The 15178-nt window shown below is 35.4% G+C and overlaps 1 long non-coding RNA gene across 2 annotated transcripts; it reads left to right on the top strand.

Moving 5' to 3' along the window:
• Positions 1–212: 212 nt before the first annotated feature.
• LOC131946741 (uncharacterized) lies at positions 213–4148 on the top strand. 2 transcript variants are annotated; one of them, XR_009387770.1, is made up of 5 exons: positions 213–351; positions 1463–1589; positions 1822–1894; positions 2104–2247; positions 3098–4148. It is a non-coding gene; the product is annotated as an uncharacterized LOC131946741 (long non-coding RNA). The 2 variants fall into 2 exon arrangements; XR_009387771.1 differs by lacking the exon at positions 213–351 and adding an exon at positions 525–576.
• Positions 4149–15178: the final 11030 nt, after the last annotated feature.

Below are 15178 nucleotides of genomic sequence, written 5' to 3'. Positions count from 1 at the left end.
GGATACTAATTATTAAATTAATAAGGCAGTGAATTTAGAATGACATGAAAAAGGCATGATAGTTATTATTCAGGGATTAGCCCGTAGTGGCGAAACCGAAGTACAGAAATTTTAAATTTAGCCGTACTGGCGAAAATCCCGCTGAAATATTTTTAAGTAATCAATTAGCTAGAATCGTTGTTTATTTTACTTAAATAATTTGCGATACCGGAACTAGATCCAACAGAAAACATAATAAATCGATTTGCTGGGAAATTTCAAGATATTTTTGTAGAAAATAGATCTAAAATACTAATAGATCTTGGCACTGATTAGTAAATTGCACAATAATTACATCTAGATCTAGAAGGGGTAAAACTGCATTTTGGCGTATTTCATTCCCCGCTTCACGATCACCTCCAGTTGAACGTATATTTCATTATTAAAATATTAATTAATTAGTAATTTTAATTAATTTGATGGCGAAAAAGAGTTTCGCATTTTAAGACGTTACGTGTTAATAGGTCGTTTTGTTTTCTCGGCCCCTAGAATCTAGATCTAGATAGTAGAACATTAAATTTGGTCTCAAATTAACCAGTAAGTGATATATGATAAGTGACAGAAAATTTTAATTAAAGAATTTAATAAGAAAATCTAATAAACACTACTGACGAAACACACAACAATTACAAAATCGTTTAGATTTAGTGTCGTTTTGTATTTGGGATCTAGAATCTAGTCTAGATTTAGCTTTTTTTTTTAACTCTTGAAAATCCTAATAGATCTATTAAAAAAAAAAAAAACCCATGATGGTAAATGTGTGCATTTCTCTCTTGCCGCAATATTTTTGGCAGCGTCAGCATGTTCAGCGACATATTAATATATCCTTAGGGCCTATATGAAGAACTTAAAGATACGGACTTGTTGAAAATAATATGGTGGACGGTAATAAATGTATAAACTAAATTTTATTTAGTCCCTAAAGAAGGAAAATAAAAATAAAAGCATATTCGAATGTAGAAACAGATTTCTAACTAGATTTCTCTAAAGCGTTTATTATTTATCGAAAGGGGAGAGTAAGAATTGTTTTTAAATAGTGAGATATGATTATTAGGCTTATTAATATTTATAACATTTTTATATATGCACCAGATGACACCATTTAAGGGGGTGACACCAAGGCAAAAAATTGCAAAATATACAGAAGAAAAATGTTGTTTTGCCAGTCCCATTAATGATTAATTAAAGTTAAATAGTCTTTTAAGTACAAATCAACAGCTATTACAAGAGGGTGGGGGTGATATCATGACGTAAACAGGCTAACTATAGAGAAAACATTGCTACATACAAGTTCCAACTGTATTATTAACAGACTAATGATAAACATCGTTACTTGGGTGACACCTGATCTAACGATGCCATTAGGCCTTAGACCTAAGCACTTTATTTAAATTTTTACTACTTTCAAAACTTTAATCTTCAGGTTCTCTCAACATGGAGACAGGAATAAGACAGACACATGGACAAAGATACCAACAATGTTTTAAACTTGAACACTGCAATCAACTGATTTACAACCCTCTGTATTCAAGTGGCTAGAGTACTACCATGTATGTTACTTTAAATAACAGTTCAGGTTTAGAATATGCTTACAGTAGGTCCTTTAAGAGTTAATTGTTCAGATCCCTTTATGTGGCTTCTGTGGGTGGGGGACTATGCTACGTTCTAAATTTTAAGTATTCCATTTAAGAGTGTAAACTAAATTAAGATATTAGTATCACTTTTAAGTACCATTTATACTGTAGTATAATAAAGTAAACTGATCTTGTCATTGTTTTGCAGGTGTTTTGTGCTTATGGGTTTATGATTACAGTAAAAAAAAAACCAAGTGCTGTGATAGGTTGAAACAAACCAGGTATGATTGTAAATATGAAAGAATTTCCAATCTGATTTAATGAAAGGTGAAATTTATTGTACAGACTTTTGTAGGTAAACTAATTGCATTATAACAGTATAAAATGTAACACTGAATAATAAAGCTGAATGATAAATTAAAAACCATTATGTAGAGCTGAACAGTTGCGATTGTATTTTGTTAAAAAAAATTTATTTGTACATTTTCAGGTCCATGGGACAGATGGAGAGATCATGAGTTTCTCTGACCTTGGCATAGGAAGGGATAGTGTAGTCAAGTTCAATACAATGCTCAGCCACCTTTATTTTCCCAACCAGTTACTAGAGCCCATTATTAGAACTTGAGACTATCAGGTTAGTTATCCAATGTTCTGCTACTCACATACACTGTATTATTTGTATATCGTTATATTTTATATATCGTTTGTTTATTTATCATTGTGAATTTAAGGTTACACTCACACAGTTTTGCATAGTCAATATGAACTATTTTAAACGTATCAAAAATACACTAAACAAGCACCAACTGTACTGCAATGTACTTTCCAATGAGAAGTGGAGTGTAAACATTTAATTTAAAGCAAATTATGTAAGGTGATGGTGTGCCTGCAAAGAGCAAGACTGTATAACCCAAAGTCTCAAGTTTGAATCTGGATTCAAGTCAGCAGAACTTCCCTGAGTCCACCCAGCTGCTCTGATAGGTACCTAACTCACGTTAGGGAAAGTAAAGGAGACTGGGCATAGTGCTGACCACACTATCCCTTCATATGCTGAAGTCACAGAAACAGCTTATCTCTACTGCACTTGCCCCATGGACCATCAGGCTAAATAAACTTAAGTGATGTGAAACATATATTTTTAATTTGTTAACCAAAACATTTTGTTTGCAGTGAACCTGGATTAATAAAACATTTTATTTTAATATTTAGTAGGGCTATATATGAGTTGAACTAAACTAAAAAAGATATTTTCATACATGAACTAGCTATATCAGTCAGCATGTTTGCCAAAGCCACATTGTCAAACAAATGTCTGAAATAAAAGGGTAGACCTTTGTAGACAATCTTTATTTTAGTACAATTTCCACACTCAAGATATTCCAGTGTTAATATGTCACCATAACGGCAACTGGTGGAGGGGGTCTCTTTAAAGATTAAACAGTTGTCTTTATTTTCTTACAAAATGTGTATTTTTTGTTTCCCAGGATTTACCAGCCTGAGGGTTAAGGCGTCTCTTCAAGATGGATGTTAGAACATCACAGTTGGTTATTTTTTCAGGCCACCTGATGTTCAGTTTGCTACACAGCCATTCATTATTGAAAGTCTCAGAACCATAAAGGAGAACAAATTTTACATTGCTGTTCAACAGTCATATTTGGAAAACTGTAGACAGCTCTTGACATCCATATTGTGTGGAGGATGTTGGATACTTTGCTGATATGTCTTTTGATGTCCTCATCTGCTCCCCCATCATCTTACAACAGATCCTAGATGTGTAAAGTGATCTTGCTCAAATAGTAATTTCTTGTGTCCTAAGTGGGAACTCCTGTTTGTTGTTGATTCTTATCACTTGTGTTTTTTCCAGTTGATCATTAAGCCTATATTAAGAAGGTTCATCATAGTTTGCTTAGCGTGGATTGTGCATGTTGTCAATGTGAGAGTATAGCATCCTCAATATCTAGACCTCCAGCTAAGTGAGGGTCCACTGTATTTCAACCTTTTGGTCTGATGTACTTTATACGTGAAAAGCATATAACATTTCTGTACTCACTGAAAAAGGGCTGGTTAACTTGTGGATAATCTGGCAGTTGGAGTCTTTGTAGAGGTGTTGGATAATATTGCTGAATTTCAGAGGGGTTATTAGTTGTTTAATGTGCAAATTCAATTTTTTTCAATTGGTTGGCTTTCATGTATAGATATTCTGCTATGCAGTATTTGTTTATAGATATGTCTATCTATCTATCTATTTATGCATACATTTATGTTTGTGTGTGAAACTAAGGTCTAGTTACACACAGTCATATAAAATTAAAAACTTGTTAGATTAAGATGTTTTAGAGATTGTCTGTATCCATCAAATTTTTATTTATTCTGAAGGTTGTATGTATTGATTCCATTTTGTCTAGTTATTGAGCATACTGAAATCTGCTAATATTGATTTATTATCTTCCTACTTACTTGTCCACTTGTAACCTATATGATCTATTACTTAATTGTAGCATCAAAAGTATTCTTTTAATGTGAATAAAAAATTTAAACAAGTAAACTGTCGCTTCTTGTTTTTTTTTGTGTAGTTCACTCAATGTCATGTTACAGTATAAATTTAAGTAGCCAGTTTGTGTACCTGTAATTTTCTTGTAGTGGGAGGGGGGGGAGGCATTTATCTCACAGTGAAGTGAACATTTCTAGCATTTACTATGATTTACACTGGTATTACTATTAGTAAAAGTAATTCAAGAGAATTGGATCTTTTTTTGTATCTGAATTGGAAGGTTAAAAAAAAAATACAATAATTATGCTATAGACCAGGGGTCTCCAAACTACGGCCCGCGGGCCGGATGCGGCCCGCGAGGTCTTCTCATCCGGCCCGCGGAGATCTTTTTGTCAACGAAAAAAAAAAAGTTTGTTGGAGGTGGCTGAAATTGCGTGACGTTTAAAAAAGGCGATGTTCACCTCCATTCCCTATTTTGCACAAAACCACCCCACTGAAATAATGTCATGAAGTTTAGTTCGAAACCCTCAAATCAAATTGAAAATGTACCATTGGGTGCAAATGTAGCATTGCCATTCGTGTTGCAGACATTGGTGAAAACATTGTGAATCAAATAGCGAAAAATGCAAGCAAGTTTCGCCATTTTTCAATTGCAACTGATGAGTCGCTGGACAGCTGTTCCACCTTTCAACTGCTCGTGTTCATTAGAGATGTGGATGAAAACAAGAACACAAGAGATGGTTTCCTACATAACTTGTATGGGACTGTTACCGGAGAGGATATATTCAATGAGTTAAAAAAAAATTTGCTGATTATAACTTGAACTGGACTAACTTCTATTACCTGACTGTTGTTGGAGGAAAGTACATGAGTGGCATAAAGAAAGACTTGGTTGGACAAGCGAATGTTAAATCATTCTACAACCAATGTCCCTGCACTGTATTCTTCACCAGCAAGCTTTGTGTACTAAATATGTGGACATTAGCAGTGAACAAAATCCCTTGGTGAAGATGGTGAATTTAATAAGGTCACATGGGCATATCCATAGATATTTCAGAGACATGTTGAAAGATACAAACAGAATCGCAAGAATTACCATATTACACAGCAGTAAGATGGCTAAGTTGTGTGAAAGTTTTGAGCAGAGTATTGTAATGTGTGTGTATATATATATATATATATATATATATATATATATATATATATATATATATATATATTTCAGGGTAGACGGTAGAGGTTCTTCGGGGGGGGGGGGAGGGGCCCGCCACCCCGAAGAGATGCCTGGATAAAACTCTGGCCCACGAACTGATATTTGATAGTTACTGCGGCCCTCGGGCTGAAAAGTTTGGAGACCCCTGCTTTAAGCGATTAGCCCCAGAATCCACGATGACAATCTATATATATAATTCTCTTCTGGGATCAGTTAGAAAACAAGCTGCAAGCGCGCCTTTGCAGTCCCCTCTCTTCCTCTCTATCACTACCACCCCCACCCCACCCCCCACATGATCTGGTGAGCGGTGTTCACTCTGTTTACATTTTACAATCACAGAGACGGGTTTGGTGACGGCTATTAGGGGCAGATAATTTAGTTTGAAACGATTTTAAACTTAGAGGAGGTAACTAAGAGGAGGCTGCTTTCACGTGGGGGGGGGGGGGTAGTGTTTTTAAGCAAATATTTTCAATGGCAGCATTGGTACTGTCGAATTCACAAATTATAAATTACTGAATAGTAGAAAAAAAAACAACTAAATAGCGGCGTATGATATGCAGCGGGTCGGCTCGTAGTATATAAAACAATAGCAACGTAAGTCAAAGCTCGGCAAGGTGGGATGCGACTTCTTTATGATGGTTTAATCAAGTTCAGAGTGAACAAATACAAGAACAAAGTTTCTTCCAGGCAGTTTCTTCCAGGCAGAGTTTCTTTCAGGCATCTCTTCGCCCCAACCCCCCCCCCGAACAAAATGGAATTTATATAAAAAATATATACTTTTGACAGTGTCCACCCCCCCCCCCCCACGGAAATGGTTATCCGCCCCCAAAAAAAATTCAAGTGCACCTCCGGAGAAAAACGTCTGGAAGAAACACTGCTTCCAGGCGTCTCCTCCCACCCCCTCCGAAGAAAGTCTACCGCTCCCCCCCCCCCCCCCAATGTAACGGAATTTATATAGAAAACATACTTTTGCCAGTGTCCGCCCCCCCCCAGAACGAAAATATCAAGTGCCCTCCTTGAGAAAAAAAGAAACACTGGACAAGAATATGATGTATTTGCGTTGTTTGCTACGTACTAACTGCAAAGGTAGATTGAGAACAGAAAAAGGGCCTAGATCTAAGCGAAATACTTAATAAATGACGAAATAAAATAATTGTGTGCTCATTTTGCTTCTAACTCGTATGTGTTTCAACGAATTCATAAATTACATTTTTAACGACTGGCAAAAAATCTTTTTTCTGCTCTTTAAGCTAAAGGTAACGAGATTCGCAGGCGCTTAAATTTGTAGCTCTTCGCCAGAGTTTCTTCCAGGCGTCTCTTCGGGGAAGCGAAGCCCCCCCCCCCCCTCCGAAGAAAGTCTACCGCCCCCCCCCCCCCCCCCGAAAATTTCAAGTGCCCCCCCCGGAGAAAAAAGTCTGAAAGAAACACTGCTCTTCGGGGAAACCTGCCATTGAGTATGCTCAAAATTCACATAGTTTTTCATTTCATGTCGATTGGATGAAAGGTGTAATAATGCATAAAGGACACCCCCCCCCCCCAAAAACACACAGACATTTTGTTGTTCACTTAATTTTGTGACCAAATATTGATCTAAGCCAAAACATGCATAAACGTGAAAAAACCAACAATAAATTAAAATTATCTCAATCGTTTTCTGAAACTAAAAGAAACTAAACGACTTATAAGGGGTCTTCCATAAATAACGTCACGCTTTTTGACCTCTTTTTACCCCCCCCCCCCCATCCACCACACGTCGTCACAAAAAGCCAGACCCCCCCCTAAAATGACGTCACTCTTGAGCCTACAACCCCCTTCACAATTGCTGTTGAATTTTTCTTAAAACATCGATATTTTTCCAAATTCTTGTCAGAACTCTGTCAACATAGAGTATTTTGATCAATTCCTATTACAATTTATTAAAACAGTTTTCTAAAATACGAAATAACGGCTAAAACTCGTTTTCTAATATTGCTTTTTTATAATGAAAAAAGTGACGTCACACCATCTAACCCCCCCCCCCCCCCCTCCCCCTCATCATACACCGTCACAAAATTGCGGACCACCACCCCCCCCCCCCCCCTACGAGTGTGACGTCATTTATGGACGACCCCATAAGCCTTAAATTATAAGTAAGGGTGCACTATAGGCCATAGAAATATTTAATTAATTTTAAAAAGGAACGAAACACCTCTAACCCAGTCAGCACACATATATTGGCCCAATATTGGCTAAACATTGGCTACCAATATTGGCTACATCTTGGTGCAACATTGGCTTAACCTTTGCCAAACATTGGTAGTGAAACTCGGCATGATGTTGGCGCAATGTTGGCACAATATTGGCTATATCCCGGCTACATATTGGCCCAACATTGGCTATATCTTGGCCAAATATTGGCTATATCTTGGCCCAATATTGGCTATATACCGGCTACATATTAGCCCAACATTGGCTATATCATGTTTACATCTTGGCCCAATATTGGCTACATCTTGGCACAATAATGGCTATATCTTGGCTATACCTTGGCTCATCATGTATTATATTCTGGCTGCATCTTGGCCCAAATAATTAAATTAATTAAATGTCAAAGTTCGTGGCACATTGCATTATCAGATCTTAACCTAAGTGACATTCAAGTTTAAAACACATCGGTTCGGTTATAATTTTATTTTTTGTTAGCAAAGTTTCCACCCAGACCAGTGTTTCTTCCAGACTTTTTTCACCTGGGGGGGGGAAGCGGACACTGGTAAAAAAGTATGTTTTTTAATATAGAATCCATTAAATCCCCCCCCCCCCCCAGAAGAGATGCCTGAAAGAAACTCTGACTCAGACATGAGAGAAATAGCACGAGGAATCAAGTTAAATAAAAGCTTGTAAAAATGCCCTTAACTGAGTTTTTAAATGATGATTTCAGTTTTGGTAAATTCAAAAACGAAAAAATATAATATTTAATTTATTTCAGTATTTTTTATTTTGATTCTTATTTTAGACATTTTTTTCCCTTATAATAATCGAGTATTAACACGTACGATTATTTTGTAACACCGATTTACGCTGCGATTATTTTTTTTTTAATACACAAAATTACATATTGTATTTGTGATATTTTTTGAGGAAATTAAAAGCATTTATAACTATAATCAATATCTAATATTTTAAATCGCAAAAAATAATTTCGCCAGTACGGACAATACTAAAGTTTTTCTACTTTCGTTTCGCCACTACGGGCTAGACCCATTATTCATAATAATTTAGGATACAATTTTTACATTTAATAATAAAAAGTAACAAAAAAACAAATACAACAAACATTACGTATTTAAATCACAGCATATTGCCAATATATTCATGTAAGCAGATAGACAGGGAAGCTGTAACTTCTGATGTGGTACAACTTACTTAACATTTAATAAACTTTTACAAGAATTTAAGGTTTTTCTATTGATTAGTTGTACCAAAATAATAATATCAATCGGGCCTGATAAAGACCCTAGTATATTAAAGTAGTTTCCCTTTTGGACCTGTCAATCCATCATCCATAGAGCAGCTGAAGTAGAGTTTATCTGTTTCTTGACCACTGAACATGAAGTGATGGTGTGGTTAGCTATCTTTACTTTCCCTTGTGTCAGGTACTCATCTGAGCTAGGTGGATGCTGCGCGCTGCACAGACAGACTTGTCTGAGATCTGAGCTTAAGACTTGCATGTTAGTAGTTGAGTGCTTTACCACACCATCCCTAGTTTTATTTTTCAGCATTCTTCTTATTACATGCTTCAGTATCAATCACCAAATTTATCCTATCTGTTATAGTAGCATTCTGGACATACGTCTGTTGCAGTCACTATAATTACTATAAAAGGGTGCAACACCCTTTCATATGACTTTTTAATTACATGCAGTCATACTTAATCTAATTTTTGTCTATATTTCTATTACCCCCACCCTCTAGCAAAGTTTCAATTTTAATATAAAAAAAATCATAGACTTTCAGTCTGCATATTGACCTATATAGAACAGCACCCCTCACTTTAATTTGACCTGATTAGTTCTAATTATCCTTCATCAAATTTTGATTTTACTTTCATATTTCTATTGCCCACACTCTCTAGCACTAATGTGCAAAGTTTTATAATTTTATCTCAAATAGCAGCAGTGGTATGCAAGCCTAAAGCCAATCACACAATTAAATCTGATGTTACAGTGATATATAACAAGTTTAATACATAACTTTAAAAATTCATATAAAAAACTATTAGGCCTAGAATGATAAATTTGGTATTTTTATCAATGGGGTATAATTATAGGATGCATCTATTCGGACCCGTGTCCCAATAGCCACTGCCGCTATTGGGACCCGGGTCCTAATAGCCTCGGCTGCTATTGGGACCAGCCAATAGAATTGTTAAGATTTAGTTATAGAAAAATTCTATTGAGATGCAGAATATATCTTTTCTGTTGTGATTTTTTCCCTTGTAATTCTAAATGATATATTGAGATATTGCTTTAATTACCCGATATCATTACTGACAAATGTTATGATGAGCGGGTGTCGTTAGGTCTATAATATAATTATGGTCTGTGGTATGAACTTCTATGGCCGAGCGAATATTTAGCGTGCATTTCTTTTTCTCCTGTTAAACGTAATTTGATTTCATAGGTCTATCCGTCCAAATATATATATATATATATATATATATATATATATATATATATATATATATATATATATATATATATATATAAATTGTATAAGATAGTTCGTATAGGCTGTAGACTACAGCTCCCGGGCCCGTTTTCTTAAACACGAATATCTCGCATGCGTTGTAGTACGCTCTAATAGAAGCAATATGTAACATTTAAACTCACAATGACCCCAAATCCGTTTTTCCCTCTTGTTTGGTTGGGAGGGGGGGGGGGCACTACGGCGACGACAAATCTCGGCAAGCTCATAGCAATGGTCTTGCTATGACGTATGCTATACGCCTACACTGCGTACACTGTTCACATCTAAACCAAAGTGAACTCAGTGACCCTGGCTAGACCGTGTCGGTATTTTTCTTGCGCTAACCAGAAAACGCGGGCGGGCGATCAATGGAGCAACGATGTTATTATAGGGCCTAATTGGCGTGTTTATTTAAAAAAAAACAATTTAAAAAAGGCACTTTTGCAATCAACTTAATGGAATGTTAGACTTTGATAAATACACGCAAAAATGAGCGCTTTGATAGGTTCCGATCCCGTAACTAATCAAGATGCGGAAGGTACTGCGTTCTCCACTCGACCACGATGTCTTACGATAATTTAAAAGTATTTAATGATTTTCTATATACAGCTAAATATAGGGTCTTTAGAAATAGCAACACAGAACTAACGCTAGATAATTCGCATAACTAATTACAATAAAAGACAACAAAATACGAACAAATCCACAAGAAAAATCAAATAAACATAATAGGTATAATTTTAATACAGGTTGTACAAGTGCTTAACGAACTTAATGCCGGGTCCCAATAGCAACTGAGGCTATTAGGACCCGGGTCCCAATAGCCACTTCCATAATTATAGGATTAATCTGTGTACATTTTATCATTCTATCATAATTAGGAAAAATATCCCAACATTCCTAGTTTTTAAACAATTGAATTAAAGCTTTTCAGTAATAAATGAAGACTAGATTCTCTAGCGATGTTTCCAACAGATGCAACCAATTCAACCTTGCTCATTTACTAGATTCTAAAGCATTTTTTTTAGCAGCCTTCTTGTTTATTTTTTTTTATAGTAAACAAGATTCAGGGGAAGCCGCTTGCAAACATTGCTGTTTAAAGATAATTTCTTGACTATACTAGATCTATATTGATATATTTGGGTGTGGGGAAATTGCGAGACGCGAAAAGCGAAATGGCGAGTCGGGAAAATGCGAGAAGGGCGCGAAAACGGTCGGTCACGTGACTTTTTTGTCTCGCATTTTACCACAAGCCGATACTTACGCTGGGTGGTGTTGAAATGCGAAGATTTCTGCGAAAAATTTACCGCACCCGATTTTCAGTGGTATTTGGTCCAGACTTCAAAGACGTTTCGTTTACATTGTTAAAACTTCCGATTTTTCCGTCGCTAGACATACTGATGATTTGTCAACTCCCCCCATCTTTTGTGTCGACTTAGAGTACCACCTTGTTCGAAACCGACGGAAATACCAGCGACAATAGATCAACTTCTGTCTTTTGTGTGGAACGCCGAGGCCGCCTGATTTACCGTCTTTGAAGATCGCCGTGCCTGGATCCGCTACCGCCGCAAACATATGTTCTATTGTTGCATAGAAATTTTGTATTATAGCCCCCGCCTACGATTTTTTTTTCTAGCTTTTTTTACCATATAAATCTAAGCACAGGGAAATGCCTACATCATTTGGATACAACAAAATAAAGTGACGTCATCGATATTATCAGTTGCTCGTGCTATATCGTAAGCTATGGGCCTACTTCAAATATTTTTAAAACCAAGTTGAACTTATCTGAATTTTTTGGTTTTGGTGGTGGTGTTATTTGGGGTCTTCCATAAATGACGTCACACTCTTAGGGGGGGGGTCTGTAATTTTATGACGATGTGTGATGAGGGGGAGGAGGGAGGGGGGTTAGATGTGAAGTCACACTATAAAAAAGCATTGTTAGAAAAAGAATTTTAGACGTTTTTTCGCGTTTTAGAAAACTGTTTTAATACATTGTAATAGGAATTGATTAAAATACTCTATTTTGACCGAAATTAGACAAGATTTTGGGAAAATATCGATGTTTTAAAACAACTCAACTGCTGGTGACAACAATGAGCAAGACATTGCCAAAATTACAGAAATGATAAAAAATACAAATTATAAAAAACGGAAAACAGATGTTGAGCGTGCGGATGATGATGATGAGAACATGGGTGCCAGTGTTGTTTGTTGGATGAACGGGGAGGTCAACTGTGATGAGAATGTGAAATGTTGTGAATGTGGATTGGAAGAAGTAGCAAAAGAAAAATGTATAAATGGGAGTTTAATGAACTGGGTTGGATGTACTATGTGTGAAAGATGGTGTCAGGAGGTGTGTTTGAGGACTGTTTCAGAAGATTTTGTTTGTAAATTTTGTTTGTAATTAAAATTACTTAATAAAAAAATAAATTGCACTTTTTAGAATTGTTTATACTTTTACACTTTTTGCAAGTACAAAAATCCATAAACAGATGTTGCAAAATATCTCTCCTGCTGACAAGATTATACCAATTCACAATGACACAGCTCACGTTTGTATAAACATGAGCGGGCTAGATTTTTAAATTAATGCCGACTGAGACGGGATTTTCCTCTCACTAACAAGAGCGGGCGATGACAGTAGCACAGCAACGATGTTAGGATTTTTAAATAGATAGATCTAGATATAGATCTATCTTCTTAGTATCTAGATAAAAAATAACAACATACAACACTCGTGTTAAAGGGTATGGTTAAATGCTTGTTTATTTTTAAAATATTTTTAAAAATAATTGAAATAAATAAAGATGGAAAAAATTAGGAAAAAACTTTTTTTCGCAAAAAGTGTCTCACTATTTACCCTTAATTCCGCAGGTATGTCTCGCATTACCTTCTCGCATTTTCCCGCCTCGCCATTTCGCTTTTCGCGTCTCGCAATTTCCCCACACCCGATATATTTAGTATATGAAGCTGGTGGAGTTAGGCAATTCCATAAAATGTTAAGAACCACTGGTATAAAAAGCTTACCAATTAAATTTAGTAGCCTAATCACACAAAGAAAATTGGCGCAGAACTTCCATAGTGATTGAAATCTCTAAATACCGTAACTTGCCAGAGTCCTGTATCTGTAGTGTTGATGTTAAATCTAAATCCGAAACGATAGAGAATAATTCGCACTTTAAATTCTAAATAGTATTTCTGATAACTAAAACCCTTAAGATATAATTTTTTAAGCAATAATTAGCAATAGAAATAGAATATTAATTAATTACTGCTTGGGTGGTTTATTTAACAGCTCAAAAGTTTATTCCAACAACAAAATTTCAGGCCCCGATTTTTTTTTTTCGAAAAACAATATTAAAAAGTTTCTTATAAGTTTATTAGGCCCCTATATAACTCTATAAATAAATTACTACTATAACAAAAATGTCTAAAATAATGTAAAAGCTGCACTTAATCGTTTAAATAAAGAATCAAATTTAGCCCTTTGAGGCATATAAACTATTCAGACGGACTAATTCATGCTTAGGATCTGCAGGTCCACTACATTAAAGTTTCAGTACAAATAGCACACATGGCTTACGGAAAAAGTAGGGCTAAAAGTAACACACTGTCTATTTGTTAAACCTGATACCTTTAGAATTAGTCAATCTTATAATTTGAACCGTGACTACGATGCAGCCAATGTTTCGTTCCGACATTTTTTCTCCTGGGGGGGGGGGACGGGACTTTGGGAAACAGATCTAGACGAGCGGCGGAAAATGTAACATGTGTAAGGCTTTCATATATATATATATATATATATATATATATATATATATATATATATATATATATATATATATATATATGTGTGTGTGTGTGTGTGTGTGTGTTGGGGTTTTCCCATGGCCATAATGTGTTAACATGTGTTAAGGCTTTCAATTAATGTCTTAACATGTGTAAGGGCTTTCATATAATGTGTTAACTTGTGTTAGCTCTTTCATATAATATAATGTGTTAACACGTGTTACGACTTTTATATAATGTGTTAACGTACGTTAAGGCTGTCAAATAGTGTGATAAACTATTTTAGGGCTTTCATATAAAGTCTTAACATGTGATAGGTCCCTCATATAATGTGTTAACATGTGATAGGGCCTTCCAATAATGTTTTAACATGTGTGAGGGCCTTCATATAATGTGTTAACATGTGATAGGCCTTCATATAATGTGTTAACATGTAATAAGGCCTTCATGATGAGTTAACTTGTGAAAGGGCTTTCATATATTTCTTTTAACATTTTTAAAATTAATTTTGGGTTTTATTACCAATATTAATCATTTTGCTACATAGTTAGTGAAAAAAATAATTCTGATAAAATGTAAAATTAATTACAAAATGTGAAAATAATTACAGGGTTAAAGAGTTCATAAGACTATTGGTGATTGGTGATATTACTTTTTTGTTTCTTGCTAATAATTTTTATATTTTACAGTATTTCCAGCCCCAAATGATGCCTAGAATGATAGCTCCTAATTCTATAATGGCTCAGGAAGGGCAGCATGCAGGGATAGAGCAGGTGTCACAAGGTCAAAGCTCAGCAGTTTTTAGTAAAGCTCTAGATTTTTTGTTTTTTTAAACATCATTCTATGTTACAGAATGGCTAATAGCCAGAGATTCTTCCATGCATCTCTTCGAGGGGGGGGGGAGGGCAAATTGTTTTACAGCCACCACCCTCCCCCCAAACGAAATGAAATGTATATAATTTATGTAGAAAATATATACTTTTAACAGTGTCCGCCCCCTCCCCCCCCCCCCCCCCCCCCCGTAGAAAAAAGTCTAGAAGAAACACTGCTAATAGCTGATCCTACCTTTTTAAATTAGAAGATACCATTAATATAAACATTTAATATAAACAACTTTAATACAAACATTGTTTAGGAAGGAATCTTTATTTGGCTGAAGATACAAAATGCAGAAAACACTGTTTAACTAACTTCGTCCCATTACAAAACAATAATTTTACTAGTAAACAAATTGATTTTCAATAATTTCACATTTTTGTTTGATGCAAATTTTATTTTTAGCAAGAAGCATATGTAGATGTCCATAAATTTTGTAAATATTTTATTTTGTTTACTATATTGTTA

This window comes from Physella acuta, unplaced genomic scaffold (genome assembly GCF_028476545.2).
Source record: "Physella acuta isolate Inbredline_101_S28 unplaced genomic scaffold, ASM2847654v3 ptg000570l, whole genome shotgun sequence".
NCBI lineage: Eukaryota > Metazoa > Mollusca > Gastropoda > Physidae > Physella > Physella acuta.
This window is presented reverse-complemented; position numbering and strand designations above follow the sequence as displayed.